The sequence below is a fragment of the Cibotium barometz genome, chromosome 45 (genome assembly GCF_041138505.1).
Source record: "Cibotium barometz isolate CiBa-2024 chromosome 45, ASM4113850v1, whole genome shotgun sequence".
Taxonomy (NCBI): Eukaryota; Viridiplantae; Streptophyta; class Polypodiopsida; order Cyatheales; family Cibotiaceae; genus Cibotium; species Cibotium barometz.
In genome coordinates, this window is record NC_141090.1 from 10111921 (window position 1) to 10130583 (window position 18663).

An 18663-nucleotide genomic window follows, 5' to 3' on the forward strand; every position below is an offset into this window, starting at 1 on the left:
CAAGAAGTGACAAGTTTAAACAAGTATTTCCTTTATTCAACACAAGAAATGGCAATTTTTTCTTTGGGTTGAACATGAATTGGTCATTTCAAAAATGTAATTTCTTCTTATTTTCAACTAACGATAATATAGAAGTTGAAATTTTTTAAGGTGTCTTTTTTCTTCTCCCACCATTTTGAGTATGACTTTTCAAATTTTAAATTGTCTCTAGGCTAAAACAAACTTGTGTTTTATGAAGCCCCCCACACACACATATGCACAAGCAAGCAAGCGTGCGCGCGCGCGCACACACACACACACACACACACACACACACAAGTGCGCATGCATGCACATGCACACACATATATATGCTAAGAAAGAGAGGCTTGAGAAAAAAAAGTCTTTTTGAACCAATCAAAACAAGAAGAGGCCTTAACCTTTGTTAGTTTCTCCTTTAAAAACCTACACGTCATTGCATTTTACTACCACCATATTCAAAATCTCCAACTGTTTTTATTTTATAAATATATTTGAGCTGTGTGAAAATACACCAAAGAATAATATTTTCCTAACATTATGTGAGCACACTACTAACTGGCAATAATGGCCCTACTTTATGGTAGGTTGACAATTAAAGCCATTGTGTACATAGGGTAGATAGAATCAAGTATGATCGGACACAAGCAAAAGGTGTTGATGATTGAGTAATCAGCCCTTGGATTTCAAGGGCAACCCCATTTTTTTGTTTGAGCGAAAAAAAAAGGATTAGCATTTCTTCCTTATAATTTTGACAGGCATGCTTAGTAATTTTACATATTAAAGCCTTTATTTTTAAAGGTAAAATTTGTGATGCCCTTATATCAAGGGTTAAAAGACCTAAGAAGGTTTCCAGAGTCTTAGGGCTACTTGAATTTGGTAGAAAGGCTGGAGTATGATAGAAAAAAAATGCAAGCAAAATACTCATGAGCGAATATGCAATTTCTTAGATTATCCTTTTCTTTCGAATTATGCTCGAGAAAGGTGTTATTTGTTTTCATCCTTTTATTAATTTTGAGACCCACACATTAGCAATTTGCATTAAGGACTGCATGTAATTTTGATAAATTTCATAATAAGCATCATAATTATGATAATTATGATAATTATCATAATTGATATCATTATCATAAACATTGGTTTTCTAAACTCTCTCACACACATAAGAATGTATGCACATGCACACATATGTATTATCATAAACATTGGTTTTCTAAACTCTCACACACACATAAGCATGTATTATCATAAACATTGGTTTTCTAAACTCTCACACACACATAAGCATGTATGCACATGCACACATATGCACACACATACATATGTCGAGATAAAGAGGCTTAAGAAAAATAAGTTTTTTAAAACCTATCAAAACAAGAAGAGGTCTTAACCTTGGCTAGTTTTTCCTTGAAAAATCCACACATCAATGCATTTAAATACTAACATATTCAAAATCCCCTATTGTTTCTATATTTAAGCTACACGAAAGGATAAAATTTTCCTGACATTATACGCACATAACCAATTGGAATTAGTGGCTCTAGTTTATGGTATGTTGATAATTGAAGCCAATATGGTAGATAGTGACCCTACTTTATGGTAGGTTGGCAATTGAAACTAGTAGGCCCTAGGGTAGATAGACTCAAGTATGATGGCAAAAGGTGTTGATGATTGAATAATAAGCCCTTGGTTTTGAAGGGCAACCCATTATTTCATTTGAGGGGAAAAATGGACCAACATTTCTTCCTTCAAATTTGGAAGGGCATGCTTACTAATTTTACATATTGAAGCCTTTCTTTTGAAGGGTGAAAATTTTTTCCCTTATATCAAGGGTTAAAAGTCCTAACAAGGATTCCAGAGTCTTCACAACTCAGGTTTAATTGAATTTGGTAGAAAGGCTTGAGTATGATAGCAACACAATGCAAGCAAAATACTCATAAGTGAATGTTCTGTAAAAAGTGCATGTGATTTCATAGATTGTCCTTTTGTTAACTTTTGTAACATGTTTATTGGCATATTTATTTAAGAAGTGAATGTGATTTTGATACATTTTGAAATAAGCATCACGTTTATTTTTTGATTTTTCAAATTTAGAGACTTACAATAAAAATCAAAGATGCTAGTACAAATTTGATTGAATATTTTTATTATTGGAAAGGATCTCCCTAGTCCCTATAATATGGGTCCCAAAAGTTTTTTGGGGCATTAATTTCTTGATGGTTGAGGGCGGTGCTCACCCTTACCTTTCAAATGTTACAGAAAAAAATATTTGCCGAGGTTTCGATCACGATTGAAGGCGGTTGTATCTAGTTGCTTCGTTTTTGGAGTGTTTACTTGGCTTCTCGGATTGATATGGGGAGAGAAGGTTTGTTGTTATTAGCATGGCAAGCATGAGGATGGTAGGCTAGTCAGAGAACGGCAGGCAAGCATGAGGATAGTAGGCTGGTCAAAGAATGGCGGGCACGCGACGCGACAATAATTAATTAGGGCCCGTGAGGTGAATATATATAGGGTGTGAGTGAATATAAAATCTTCAGATTCATGAAGACTTTTTATACATGGAGCTTGAGAATCCACCTCAATGACGTGATAAAGTTCGCATCTTCACACACCAAGTTGATAAAGTCCTATTGTTGCAACCTATCAATGGCAAGTTGCACACGGAGAGGATGGATGGGCACGTCGACCAGGGGGGGGAGAGAGAGCACGATGACCTAGGGAAGAGGATGGGTAGTGCAGAGAGTGATGGCTTTGTAAGAGTGGAGGAGCAGAACCATGGGGAAGTTCATATGTACGCTATTGCAGGTTGCTGCTGCGGAGGACACCTTGTAGTTGAGCTCCTCTCTTACCCCATCGTCCCGGCCGTTAAATTCTCCTCTTCAGCCTTCATGCTCTCTTTCTGCCCCAACTCCAACTCCAACTCCAACTTCCAGCATCCCACCGATAGCCTCCTCCCAAGCCAGAATTTCACTTCCAAAATGCAGCTATTACAAATTTACTTGTTGGTTGGTAGAATGTATGTTTTCTCTTCTGAATCGTAGATTTAGCTCAAAATTGACATGGCCTTTTACTTCTTATTTGGTCCATAGGCTATTTTGTCCTTTTGTAGATGTTAATATTAGTTTCTTTGTCTCTCCCCTTTCCCCCTTTAATAAACAAGATTATTCACTCCTTACCAACCTTGGAAAATGGAGTCATCGTATTTTATGCAAATCCTTTCTCCAAATAAATGATGTTTCTCTAAAGTTTATATAAAAAACAAGGAGGAGATGAACGAAAACAAGGAAGCTCAAAAAGAAAAATAAGAAAAAGATCAACATTGAAAATGAGTCAAGCAAAGACTATATGGATGAAAATGACGTGAGCAAATAGCCAAGTTAGGCCAAGACTATGGGGATGAAAAGGAGGTGACCAAATAATCAAGTCAAGACAAGGCTATATGGATGAAAATGAGGTGACCAAATAATCAAGTCAAGCCAAGACTATGTGGATGAAAACGAGGTTACCAAATACTCAAGTCAAGCCAAGACTATGTGGATGAAAACGAGGTGGCCAAATACTCAAGTCAAGCCAAGACTATGTGGTGGTGTAACAAAAGGGATCTATGCATGGCAACTTATGGTGAGAGACCTCTCATGTTTGCTTTGGAGGCATGCCTACTGGCCATGTGCTACCTTGTAATAAAGGTATTCTACTTGAATGACATTGTACATTTTATTCCATCCACAAACTCTCTCTCTCTCTCTCTCTCTCTCTCTCTCTCTCATGTTTGCTTACTGGCCATGTGCTACCTTGTAATAAAGGTATTCTACTTGAATGACATTGTACATTTTATTCCATCCACAAACTCTCTCTCTCTCTCTCTCTCTCTCTCTCTCTCTCTCTCTCTCTCTCGTGTTTAGGAAACCCATCTTTCTAAACCTTACATTAATCCTTTTCATAATGGGTTAGGCAAGAACTGACAAGTTTAAACAAGTATTTCCTTTATTCAACACAAGAAATGGCAATTTTTTCTTTGGGTTGAACATGAATTGGTCTTTTCAAACATGTATTTTCTTCTTACTTTCAATTTACCTATAATATAGAAGTTGAAATTTTTTAAGGTGTCTTTTTTCTTCTCCCACCATTTTGAGTATGACTTTTCAAATTTTAAATTGTCTCTAGGCTAAACCACACACACACATATGCACAAGCAAGTGCACACACACACACACACACACACATATGCACACACATACATATGTTGGTATAGAGAGGCTTAAGAACACACACACACACACACACACACACACACACACAAGTGCGCATGTATGCACATGCACACACATATATATGCTAAGATAGAGAGGCTTGAGAAAAAAAAGTCTTTTTAAACCAATCAAAACAAGAAGAGGCCTTAACCTTTGTTAGTTTCTCCTTTAAAAACCTACACATCATTGCATTTTACTACCACCATATTCAAAATCTCCAACTGTTTTTATTTTATAAATATATTTGAGCTGTGTGAAAATACACCAAAGAATAATATTTTCCTAACATTATGAGCACACTACTAACTGGCAATAATGGCCCTACTTTATGGTAGGTTGACAATTAAAGCCATTGTGTACATAGGGTAGATAGAATTAAGTATGATAGGACACAAGCAAAAGGTGTTGATGATTGAGTAATCAGCCCTTGGTTTTCAAGGGCAACCCCATTATTTTGTTTGAGGGCAAAAAAAAGATTAGCATTTCTTCCTTATAATTTTGACGGGCATGCTTAGTAATTTTACATATTAAAGCCTTTATTTTTAAAGGTAAAATTTGTGATGGCCTTATATCAAGGGTTAAAAGACCTAAGAAGGGTTCTAGAGTCTTAGGGCTAATCGAATTTGGTAGAAAGGCTTGAGTATGATAGAAAAAAAATGCAAGCAAAATACTCATGAGCGAATATGTGATTTCTTAGATTATCCTTTTCTTTCGAAATATGCTTGAGAAAGGCGTTATTTTTTTTCATCCTTTTATTAATTTTGAGACCCACACATTAGCAATTTGCATTAAGGACTACATGTAATTTTGATAAATTTCATAATAAGCATCATAATTATATTTCAAACAATGATAAAATTAATAGGCCTTATGAATTTTCAACTTTAGAGATTTCTAATAAAAGTTTACAATCACTATTAAAACATTCAAAATAGAAGAGGCTTGTATATTTGAATTTTTAATTTGTAGATTCCTTTATGAAAAAAATTTTCATACTTTTCCATGGTCTCCATATTGGTCCTCTACCCAGACTTGTTACATTTAATGTTCAGGGAGCTTGAATTGACCTAGGCAAGGTGCATGTGCCATGCACCTTAATGACCTTGAATGAAAATAAGCATCCAATATACCTCTTGACATTAGAATACTCCTATTAAGGCAATGAACAAATCTATTCGGAAGGAGTGACTGGAAAAAGAGATGAATTATTTGATATGTTTTATGTTGACTTTTCTTTCACCTTTTCCACCTCCACTACTCTCTCTCTCTCTCTCTCTCTCTCTCACTTACACACACAAGCCATAACAAACTTGGCTCTCTCTCTCTCTCTCTCTCTCTCTCTCTCTCACACACACACACACACACACACACACACACACGCATGCACACACACAAGCCATAACAAACTTGGCTCTAGGCCAGAACAACATTGGTTTTCTAAACTCTCACACACACACATAAGCATGTATGCACATGCACACATATGCACACACATACATATGTCGAGATAAAGAGGCTTAAGAAAAATAAGTTTTTTAAAACCTATCAAAACAAGAAGAGGTCTTAACCTTGGCTAGTTTTTCCTTGAAAAATCCACACATCAATGCATTTAAATACTAACATATTCAAAATCTCCTACTATTTCTATATTTAAGCTATGTGAAAATACACGAAAAGGATAAATTTTTCCTAACATTATACGCACATTACCAATTTGAATGAGTGGCTCTAGTTTATGGTATGTTGATAATTGAAGCCAATATGGTAGATAGTGACCCTACTTTATGGTAGGTTGACAATTGAAACTAGTAGGGTAGATAGACTCAAGTATGACGGCAAATGGTGTTGATGATTGAATAATCAACCCTTGAAGGGGGCAACCCCATTATTTAGTTTGAGGGAAGAAATGGACTAGCATTTCTTCCTTCAAATTTGGAAGGGCATGCTTACTAATTTTACATAAGCCTTTCTTTTGAAGGGTGATATTTTTTTGCCCTTATATCAAGGGTTAAAAGCCTTACCAAGGATTCTAGAGTCTTCACAACTCAAGTTTAATTGAATTTGGTAGAAAGGCTCGAGTATGATAGCAACAAAATGCAAGCAAAATACTCATAAGTGAATGTTCTGTAAGAAGTGCATGTGATTTCATAGATTGTCCTTTTGTTAACTTTTGTAACGTGTTTATCGGCATATTTATTTAAGAAGTGCATGTGATTTCATAGATTGTCCTTTTGTTAACTTTTGTAACGTGTTTATCGGCATATTTATTTAAGAAGTGAATGTGATTTTGATACATTTTGCAATAAGCATCACGTTTATTTTTTGATTTTTCAATTTTAGAGACTTACAATAAAAATCAAAATTTACTAATAGAATAGGCAAAGATGCTAGTACAAATTTGATGGAATATTTTTATTATTGGAAAGTATCTCCCTAGTCCCTATAATATGGGTCCCAAATGTTTTTTGGGGCATTAATTAATTACTTGATGGTTGAGGGCGGTGCTCAACCTTACCTTTCAAATGTTACAGAAAAAAATATTTGCCAAGGTTTCGATCACGATTAAAGGCTAGTTGCGTCTCGGATTGATGTGGGGAGAGAAGGTTTGCTGTTATTAGCATGGCAAGCAGGAGGATGGTAGGCTTTCAAATTTATGAAGACTTTTTATACATGGAGCTTGAGAATCCACCTCAATGAATGACATGTGATAAAGTCCGCATCTTCACACACCAAGTTGATGAAGTCCTATTGTTGCAACCTATCAATGGCAAGTTGCAGGGAGAGGATGGATGGGCACGTCGACCGGGGGGGAGAGAGAGCACGATGTCCTAGGGAAGAGGATGGGTAGTGCATAGAGTGATGGCTTTGTATGAGTGGAGGAGCAGAACCATGGGGAAGCTCTTGCTGCTGCTGCTGCTGCGTGTGTTTCTCGTATGTACGCTATTGCAGGTTGCTGCGGAGGACACCTTGGAGTTGAGCTCCTCTCTTACCCCATCGTCCCGGCCGTTAAATTCCTCCTCTTCAGCCTTCATGCTCTCTTTCCGCCCCAGCTCCAACTCCAACTCCACGAATCTCTTCTACCTGGCCATCTCTTTTGCCGTTTCCCCGGACGGCCACCCCGTGTGGGTGGCCAACCGCGAAAATGCACTAGTCTCCGCCTCGGCCAGCCTCACCCTCTCGGCCTCCGGCGATCTTCTCCTCTCCGACTCGTCCACTCTTGTTTGGTCGTCCCACACCTCCGGTCTCGGCGTCGTCCGCGCCCAGCTCTTGAACACCGGCAACCTCGTCCTCCTGAACATAAGCTCCGGCTATGTCTGGCAGAGCTTCCAGCATCCCACCGATAGCCTCCTCCCAAGCCAGAATTTCACTTCCAAAATGCAGCTGATTTCCGGAAAGCGCTCCGGCAACTTTTCCAGCGGAAGGTAGAGTATGATCTTCGACACCTCCGGAGTTCTTCAGCTTACCTACACCGAGTACATGGTCAACGTCCCCGATTTCCCAGAAGTTTACTGGTCCTGGGGGGCGCCGGTTCCAGGAACCCCAGCCCAATCCATCTTCTTCCAGTTCGATTCACTCGGAAACATCTATCTCTACAACTCCCCATCATCAATCAACTCAACATTCATTTCTAATGACCATGGCGCTAATTCGTCTGCACGCAGGCTCACCCTGGACGTGGACGGCAACCTCCGCATGTATAGCTGGGACCAAGCCTCTGCTCACTGGAATAGCGTCTGGCTTGCCTTTTCCAACGTTTGCTCCCGCGTCATGCAGCTATGTGGTAGCTACGGTGTATGCATCTATGAGCCGGAACCCACTTGCGTTTGCCCACCAGGCTTCTCAGCCATCGATTCCAAGGATCTGTCTGCTGGATGCCGTCCGAATAACCAGATCGTCAACTGCAGCAGTAGCATCAAGTATGTAGAGATGGAAGGCACGGATTTCCCATCCAATGATTTGGCTCATTTGCAAGGTTTGTCGGAGGAAGAATGCAAGCAGCAGTGCTTCCACCAGTGCTCTTGTCTGGCTGCTGTGTACAGGCAAATCGGAGACGGCAACTGCTGGCTGAAGAATCCAGTGCAAAATGGCAACAACCAAGCGTCGCAGCAACTCCGTGCCTTCCTGAAAATCCCTGATTCTGACCCCCTTGAACCCAGCACTATTGTGGACACTCCAACTAATTGGAGCTCCCATGAGTTCCTCTGGCAACCCCCAAGCTCAAAACAATCAAGCATTCCAGATCTCAACAATACTCCAGGCGTTAGCCGTGGCTCTAAAGATCAAGCGGTAGTCATAGCTTCAACCGTTGGGATTGCAGCAGTGGCCGGCTTTTGCTTTGTTGTTACTATTGCTGTATTGATTGGAAAGTCTAGAAGCTGGAAATTAAAGTACATGAAGCTTCAGAAAGAGCTAGAGGATGTGTCTGGATCTCCTCTACTGTTCTCATATCAGGAGCTCCAAGCTGCAACAGAAAATTTCAGCCACAAGCTAGGAGCAGGGGGCTTCGGGACAGTCTACAAAGGCCAGTTGCAGAATGACAAAGTGGTGGCAGTGAAGCAGTTGGAGGGCGTTTCACAGCATGAAGAAAAGCAGTTCAGGGCAGAGATCGCAACTATTGGCAGGATCCACCACATCAATTTGCTCCGCCTACTTGGTTTCTGTGCAGAGGGCAGCCACAGGTTGTTGGTGTATGAGTACATGGAGAACGGCTCTCTGGATCAAATACTTTTTGACGACAGTAATAATTCAGGCCAGATGATCAATCCATTGGATTGGGGCACAAGGTTCCAGATTTGCTTGGGTGTAGCAAGGGGCATAACCTACTTGCATGAGGAGTGCTTGGATTGCATTCTGCACTGCGACATCAAGCCACAGAACATACTGCTGGACAGGCACTACATGAGCGCTAAGGTGGCGGATTTTGGGCTGGCTTATCTGTTCCGCCGGGATCACACGGTGAAGATGAGCACTATCAGGGGCACTAGGGGTTACATGGCACCGGAATGGGTTTCCAATCTGCCCATCACTGCAAAAGCAGACGTCTACAGCTACGGGATGCTGATAATGGAGATTGTGAGCGGGAGGAGAAACTATCTGTACACCGAGTCGGCCATGATGGAGACCAACGAGAGATGGTGTTTTCCCATGTGGGCATATGGGAAGAAGGTGGAGGAGGTGGTGGATGCCAGAATGGAGGAAGTATCTGTGGACTGGAATCAGGCAGCTGTCGTACTGAAGGTGGCCTTCGCCTGCATCCAGGCAGACTTCCATGCTAGGCCGCCCATGGGAAAGGTGGTGCAAATGTTGGAAGGTATGCTGCCCATACCAGAGGTCCCACCTCCCTCCCCCTTCTCTGCCGAGCACCATCACCCCTGTGAGTGAGAATGAACCTTCGAAAAGAAATAAACGTATAAACGTTCATTTAACCGAAAAAAAACAACACATCTAATATACTAAGCGACACCCTAAGGGTAAGGGTAGCATCCTTGTAAAGAATAAATATGCCCTCTCGGAGCAAGTAATAACAAGTTTCAAGCTGTCTACCTGTGCACTCTGTCTCTCTGTCTTGATCAGCTGTCTTCCTCTGTACTCTGTCTCTATGATTAAGTGATTTAAGTTAATACAATTAGATAGGCTAATTTCTCACATGGTCTCACGATAGGGAACTAATTAGCCTAGGACTTCTTACATATTCTGAAAAGCCTACGGCTTTCTCTGATCCGGACAGCAGCAGTAGAGCGTAGATGTTGCCGTCTACTGGTGGACAAAATCAGCAATAACAAGCCCTAGAGAAAATCCACTCGGTCCTACCGGCGCGATTGGACAATATAACGGGCTCAATTACCTCGCGTGGAGAGTAAAGATGGAAATGTGTCCCAAGTGCTTAGATCTCAACACAAGCCCACATTGGCACGGCAAATACAGTAGCACACCAAGCTTGGATTCAGAACAATCTCTCGGCACTGACCGAGATTGTCCAAGTGCCGAGATCGTCCTAATGTTAGAAATAGTGAAGGGGCGGGGTTAGAGTGCAGCAACGGCTGCTGTATTCACAGAAACATAAAAGAACAAGAGAATAATGAAGATCAAGATAAGCAATGGCTGCTGTATTCACAGAAACATACAAGAACAGGATAATAATGAAGATCAAGATAGTATTAATGTTGTGAAGTACAAATTCTTATAAAGGGTAGAGAGTTTGCTACAAGTGCTTATCTTGTAATGGACAACTGTCCGGTGAATTCATGTATGTGCATGTGCTTGGTATGCATGAGTATGCATGTATGTCATATGTGCATGGTAGGTATAAACCACACCTTAACATTCCCCCTTTCTAAAACCGAGCAATGGGTTTGCAAGGGATTATGCAAAGATGGCAATGGGTGTCACTGGTGGTTGGTTGTTTTGCAGTTGCAAAAGGTGGTTGTACCAACATGAACAGTAGAAATTGAGGTTATTGAAAAGCCAGAAGTAGGTTTCCCCCCTTCTTGGACTGAGAAGAGGGCTTTAGTAAAAATAGCGTGAACTGCATGATGTGAGCCTGCAAAAAGAGAGCCCACTCAGAGGTTTGTGTGACGAGGGTAGCAAGGGAAACCTCCTTTATTGAGTTCTTCAAGTTCTTTTGTCTTCTGCTTTAGTAATAGGGCATCTAGGATGTGGTCGTCCAGGGCTTAAATGGCTATAGAGATGTGGGCGGTTGCATGGCCTAGGGAAGCCCGAATCGAGGGCGAGTTTGTCTGATGGGCCTCTGCATATGTATGCTCTGTTGCATGCAGGGTGCAACTTTTGTAGCAGGTGTTGAGGATGCCTCTTGGAAGAGGCATGGACCACCAGGGTTGGTGGATGATGATGTAACAAGGAGAGTGCAAATGCATGCAGCTACTATGCTGGTGTTGGGATGCGCAGAACAGGGTCTGCCAGTTGGTGTTGTTGAGGGCAAGAGGGCAGAAAAAGGATTGATGAAGGAGGCCTGCAAAAGACCACAGTGTGGATAGGCACCTTCAGCAAACAGGGGTACAACAAAAATGCCGTTAGAGGGCTTGGCAAAGTTAGTTCTCTCTGGATGTTAGGAGCAACGCCATAATCGAAACTAGATAAAGGTCCCCCATCAGTACTAGATGCCGTTAATGCAGAGGGGAGGGAAGACCTCCCATGAACATCGAAGGGGGCAAGGGTGTGTTCTGTCGAATCAAGAAAAGGGGCTCCTCTGTGAGAGAATTCAAGTACAGAGAAAATGCCAGGAGGGCAAGTGCTGACAAGGCTATGGGAGTTAGTGTTGAGGAGAGAGGCTAGGTCAAGTGCTCACAAGGCCCCCCAACTCTCGAGGGCAATGCTTAAATTTGAAGCCCAAAATAGGCTTATGATACATTTTGGGCTTCAAATAATGCCCTTTATTTTGTCCAAGGTTGCGTGTGAAGTCTAATTAATATAAGGTTTTACTGGGTATAATTCTTATGGTGTTTGCAAGTGCACAAGCACAAGCATACGTATGCATAATTAGATTTAAACCTTACCAATTGTCATCCTCAAAAAGTGCTTGAAAGTTGCCCATTACCACTTACCTCTATTGTTTTCACCTTCAACCCTCCACTAAAGCCTTCACTATCCAACGCTATTGGTTCATTGCAATTCGCTAGTGGCCCCTTAGCTATAAAGCCTAGAGAGGATTCTAACCTTTACTCCACTTACGTTATGCCTCGTGTGAAGGTACTACATAGTAATATCAATAATAGGTCTAAAAACCTTAGGACCTCGTAAATGATTTAATTTAGTGTTTTACTTATAATACCTATAACAATAATATGAGCTTGTATTTTTTTGGCATGCCATGAGTATGTGAAACATATACGGTCTACTGTTTTACATTGGAGTACAAAATAATGCGCCAAAGCAATAATGTCGTGCTTGTGATAATAATGTGAGATACATTTATCTTCCCTCATTACCGACTATAAAGACAACAATAATTTGTGTCCATGGATGCCTTTTAATGTGCCATATGTGTTGTGACCTTAAAAAACAATAAGAGGGAGGCCGTATAAAAATGTCATGTAGGTTGTAGTGATAGTAACTCTATTGTGTCCAAAATCTATGCCACTAGCCTCAAACTCCTTACCTCTCTAGCTTGAAGCTCTCTCGCAAGCATCACTGGCAAATTGCCTACACACAAAGAAAGCCCTAATTAGAGAGAGAAAAACACACACTCACACACACATTGATAGAGGAACACACACACACATACACACACACGTGCAAGAGAAGGGCATGGCATACGTGTGAGAGAGAGGGAAGGGGAGAGAGAGAGAGAGGAGGATGACCGATACACACACACATACACTCTCTCTCACTATAAGAGAACGAGGCCATACAGGCACAAACACACACATACAACAAGAAGGATGACACATACACACACACACACATCTCTCTCTCTCACTATAAGAGAACGAGGCCCTACAGGTGCCATCGAAAAAAGGAAAATTGAGGGACCACCGAAACCACCGTTTTTTTTACGTAATTTTGGGGTCATTTTTGACGCAATTTTCGATGCCATTTTCGGCACCCCCGATTTCTTAATTTCAATTGCCCTATTTATGACATACATGCATATGGATGCATATGTCCTTTGCACTCTATCCAATTGCTACATAAGCATGTCATTCACGTGCATGTTAGATCTATAGCTTATAACTCAAAGGCAATTGATTTTCATGCAGACAGACAACTAGCATTGATAATTTTAAGGTCACATGAAAGAATATTGTCCTATTCGATCTTACAAAATTTTATGTATATGTGCTCTTTTACTTTTCCACCCTATTATACTATTTCATGCATACTACTAAAACCTATTAGTCTCAATCACCTATTGAAAATCTAAAACCACCTATTATTTTTATTATTGTATATATATTTATATTTATTAATTTTCCACCAATATATTTTGTAACTGATGAGTTTCTTCTATATTTTGTGTAATTTGTAACCATAACATTTACAAGGGCTTGATCACACATGCAACAACTTAGATATGTCTGTGGGGTTGAGTATTGTGTAGTGAGCGAGAAGCGAGTAGATGAATGCACAAGTCATTGACGCTCATACTTGTCGCTGCCTTTGGCAGGTCACATTTGTGTTACAATGCATGTTGTGTCCCAAACCCTAAATCACTTCTCCTTTCTGAGCCTAAATTCCCTATAGTCGTGGGGCTCTTAATCCTTGCAAAGTTTTTTGACAATGATTAAGCTCATTAATAGCCCATGAGTCGAAATACAACACGCAAATGAGAAAGGGAAAGAGAGACATTTGAGAGAGGGAGGGAGTGGGGAATTCTATTGCATGAGGGATTTATGAGATCGTGCATGATCTAAAATGACTTTGAAACAAATTGAACATTATCAATATTACACTCAAACGAATTTTATTGCACTCCATTATACAATCAAGGATAAAAATCTACAAGACTCAAAAAGATGCAAAGTGTCATGCTGGTACTAAGAGTTTATCAATGGATACAAAATTATATTAGTGTGCTCATATTAAGAGCAGCACATAGTGCTACAAGTTATCATCCTCTAGTAATGCTTGACGAGCAATGCTTCTAGTTCCGTCAATGCTTTCAAGCTCTCCCTCATTCTCCACAACCGACTCTTAGAGAAGCCTCACTTGAATGCTCGACGCTAGCTTCTTCATTGTTGTCATGATCTTCGTTATCCATGTCTTTGTTGGTTGGTCCTTGTGCGAGTGTGTGGATTCATTGCATGATATTATCAATCTCCCCCAAAAGCACCTCTATATGTTGCCCTGCATATATTTGCTTTGTGCGTAGAGATACTTGAATTATGTACCACCAACGTTCGTTTCCCTTAATGACTCACTCATTAAGCAATCCTTTCCATTTTCTTGTGGTACTTTGCCTGCAACCCGCTCGTCTTCTTTATGCGACCATGCCTGAGCGGCCAAGGGATCATTCTTACCTAGAAATTTGCTATGTGTACTAGAGACTCCTGCACTAACCATCCCTTAGCCATACTCGCTTTTGGTCTTGCCCTCTATCTAACAAAGTTCTTGAGAGTCTTCATGAATCTTTCCAAGAAAAACATCCAATGTGTATGCACAATCCCTACGAGAGCAACCTCATCCACTATGTGTACCAACAAGTGAACTTGGATTGTCATTACACTACTTGGAAATTGCTTATCCAATAAGCATACCCCTTTAATGGCAATCAACCTATTTCCCGCAATACTTTCAATTGAAATCTCTTTCTGTGATATCCACCTCACAAGCCTCGATATCTTGTATATCAATTGTCTACTTTCTGGGGCAAGACAACCTTTTATTGCAACTAGCAAAATAAACTATAACATTTTATGCCAGTCATGTGTCTTTAGACTGTTGAGCTTATTGTCAAGGGTAAATGCACCTTTTAAGAAATGACTATGGCATGTTGGTGTTTGAAGTAATGCGATTTTGCTCTCCACACGATCCTCTTGCTTCGTGAATGTCCATGTGGGCCCATTGCCATGCATGTGCTCTCTGCAAGACTCTTTAAGATCCTCTCACCACCCACATTTGTCCTTCACACCAGCAAAATGATCCCATTGGTTTGTCCTATGTTCTTTAATATGTGCATGGCTCGTGCATGGGATTAAGAAGACTAGTGATAAGAAGATCCTGCCAATAGGGCAAGTGATGTAAGATAGACAAGAACTTCATACCAAATGGGTGAGTCAATCCATCAGATATCACCCAAGCATTCTGTTGCTCTTTTGTTGACCATTGTTCCTTGGGCTAACGTCCAAGATAGCCTTCACACATGTTGTGGCCCTCCGGTAGGTATTGCACATGCGCTTCATACACCATATTCTGTAAAGCTTTTGAATGTTGATCTTGTAGGTTTGGGCCACAAATGGGACATACATAATATCCACTTGTGGCAAGCCCCGTGCACTCCCCATAGCCTGGAAAGTCATGCATTATCCACATTAGATTTTTGTAAATTGTAGAAGTGCATCACCAATGTGGCCTTGACATATTATCGACCTTTACCCCTTCCCATAAGAGTTGTAGTTCTTCTACCAATGGTTCCAAATACACATCCATGTTGCTCATCTTATACTTTCCCGACACTAGTAGAGACAAAAGTAAGTGGACTTTCTTTATTGTCAACCATGGAGGTATATTATAGTTAACGAGTAGCATAGGCCATGTGCTCTACTTGTTGAATGCATGCCAAAAGGATTTAAGCCATCCATTGCAAGACCCAAGCGGATAATGCGACGTTCTTCAGCAAAAGTAGGCCATGTGCAGTCTAATACTCAAGTCAAGCCAAGACTATGTGGTGGTGTAACAAAAGGGATCTATGCATGATGGCAACTTATGGTGAGTGACCTCTCATGTTTGCTTTGGAGGCATGCCTACTGGCCATGTGTGCTACCTTGTGTAATAAAGGTATTCTACTTCAATGACATTGTACATTTTATTCCATCCACAAATTCTCTCTCTCTCTCTCTCTCTCTCTCTCTCTCTCTCATGTTTAGGAAACCCATCTTTCTAAACCTTACATTAATCCTTTTCATAATGGGTTAGGCAAGAACTGACAAGTTTAAACAAGTATTTCCTTTATTCAACACAAGAAATGGCAATTTTTTCTTTGGGTTGAACATGAATTGGTCATTTCAAACATGTATTTTCTTCTTACTTTCAACTAACTATAATATAGAAGTTGAAATTTTTTAAGGTGTCTTTTTTCTTCTCCCGCCATTTTGAGTATGACTTTTCAAATTTTAAATTGTCTCTAGGCTAAAACAAACTTGTGTTTTATGAAGCCCCACACACACACATATGCACAAGCAAAAACACACACACACACACACACACACACACACGCACACACACACACGTATGCACACGTATGCACACATGCACACGTATGCACACACATACATATGTTGATATAGAGAGGCTTAAGAACACACACACACACACACACACACACACACACACACACATTAGCAATTTTCTTTAAGGAGTGCACGTAATGTTGATAAATTTGATAATAAGCATCATAATTATCATTCAAACAATGATTAAATTAATAGGTCTTATGACTTTTCAACTTTAGAGACTTCTAATAAAAGTTTACAATCACTATTAAAACATTCAAAATAAAAGAGGCTTGTATATTTGAATTTTTAATTTGTAGATTTGTTTAAAAGAAATAAGTTTTCATACTGTTTCCATGGTCTCCATATTGGTCCTCTACCCAGACTTTTTACATTTAATGTTCATGGAACTTGAGAATCCACCTAATTAACCTAGGCTTGCAAGGTGCATGTGCCATGCACCTTAATGAACTTGAATGAAAATAAGCATCTAGTATACTTCTTGATATTAAAAGACTCTTATTGAGACAGTGAACAAATCTATTAGGTAGGAGTGAGTGGAAAAAGAGATGAATTATTTGCTACATTTTTTGTTGACTTTTCTTTCACCTTTTCCACCTCCACTACTCTCTCTCTCTCTCTCTCTCTCTCTCTAGTGAAGCTTTAGTAGCTAATGCTACAATAATTATTATTTATCCTTGTAAGCCTCATGGCACTTATTGGACTCTCAGTCCATAGACTGATGTACTACATTTGTTTTGCTCTTGTAGGTCATATTTGGCCTCCATAGATGTTAATATGACTCTATTTATACTCCTCTCTCTCTCTCTCTCTCTCTCTCTCTCTCTCTCTCTCTCTTGATAGTTTACATCTTGATGCATTGTACATCGATGAAGATTAGGATTACTTAGGTGAGCAATTACATGTGACTAATTGGGAGCTCAACTTAAAAGTGGGGTAGTCATGCAATAATCACTTATTATTTCAAGGATGATAAGATTGGGGGTCCTAAAACAATGAAACAAATATAAGGCTACACAAATATCTACAAAGATTTGGATTATTGAGGAATTCACCCTAATGAATCTCAAAAGAAAAGTACAAAATTAGTCAAAGAAACTCACAAAGAAGGCAAGTTGATAGGTTAAATCCTCATTGAGGTTTTTTTATAAATGTAATAAAAACCCAAGCCAATACCTATTAAAAACTCAATAAATAAATAGCAGGGGTGCATGTACTTGATGCTAATTACAAATTTACTTGTTGGTTGGTAGAATGTACGTTTTCTCTTCTAAATCGTAGATTTAGCTCAAAATTGACATGGCCTTTTGTTGAAATATACAAGTGAATAGGGTGTGTGCGGGAACAAGCCCTTGGTTAGAGGTTGTAAAAGAGGATGTGTAAATGTGAGAGAGCCTATGAAAAGGTGAGAAGAATCTACTGGGAGAGAATAAAGGGTAGCATGAGAAGATTTAGGAAGTGTGGAGATATTCTGGGAAAAGTGAAGAGGTGGAGAGAATCAAGCAAAAGAGGTGGAGTGAATCAAGGAGAAATCAGTGGGATTTGATGCTTGGATGTAAACACTATAAATTGAGGCATTGGCCTAATGAGAATTTGCTGGTTTTTGATTATCCATGCCTACATTAAGCTATTAGTTAATTACTCACACTAATCACATCTTAATTATCATCTAATCACTTTGTTATTGATGTTGATTCTAGCATTTGATCTACCATAGCTCACCACATTGCTCTAATTTTAACATGGTATCAGAGCCATGCCTAGAATCCATCAATTTGTGAGCTCATTATCTTGCTAATCATTTTGCTAATTAGGATTAGTAGAAAATTATAAAATTTTCCTCTTTTTTCAACTAGTCTCTGCACCCCCAGCCAGTGGAGGAGCTCCCTCTCCTTGCACACTCAACCATTGCCCAAACCCTTCTAGCCCAAGATAGCTAACCCATAGGAGCTCCAGCAAGTCGAAACAGAAGCCCAAACCGCCACCGGATGAAGGAGAAATTGCGATTTTCTATAGCGTAGTTTTTTCTGATAAATTTACAGATCTTGTCTTCATCCAATCAAATTGCTCTAAGTCCTCATAGCTCCACGGGTTTTCAAGCATGCTCTACAAGCTGGTGAAGTCAGAAATTGATTTGATCAAGTCTATAGGTAGTGAGATCCAAGCTCTTCATCAAATCTGCATGTTACTTTGGTAAAACAGAGAGTAAGCATTCAATATTTGGTCAAATCTTGTGTTTATTGGCTTAATCCTCTACTAGACTCATTGCTGTTGATATCCTTGAAAGAATTTGAGCTCATTTGAAGTCTAAGGCACTAGATCTGGACTCCCTGCATACTCTGTTTTTTGCACACAAAATAGTGGATTAATTTGCTAATCAGTGATTAATCAGTACTAATCACTATATTTTGGTATAATTGAGGGTTCAAATTAACCATTAGGTATCTGATACAGATCCCTATAACTTCAGATTGCAATTCGGAGTT

The 18663-nt window shown here is 39.9% G+C and overlaps 1 pseudogene across 1 annotated transcript; it reads left to right on the forward strand.

Annotated features, from left to right (window-relative positions):
• The first annotated feature begins 7141 nt into the window (after positions 1–7141).
• Positions 7142–11561, forward strand: LOC147612410 (G-type lectin S-receptor-like serine/threonine-protein kinase At1g34300; annotated as a pseudogene). Its single transcript, XR_015263450.1, has 3 exons — positions 7142–9642; positions 11064–11253; positions 11402–11561. The product of XR_015263450.1 is annotated as a G-type lectin S-receptor-like serine/threonine-protein kinase At1g34300 (transcript).
• The last annotated feature ends 7102 nt before the right edge of the window (positions 11562–18663 follow it).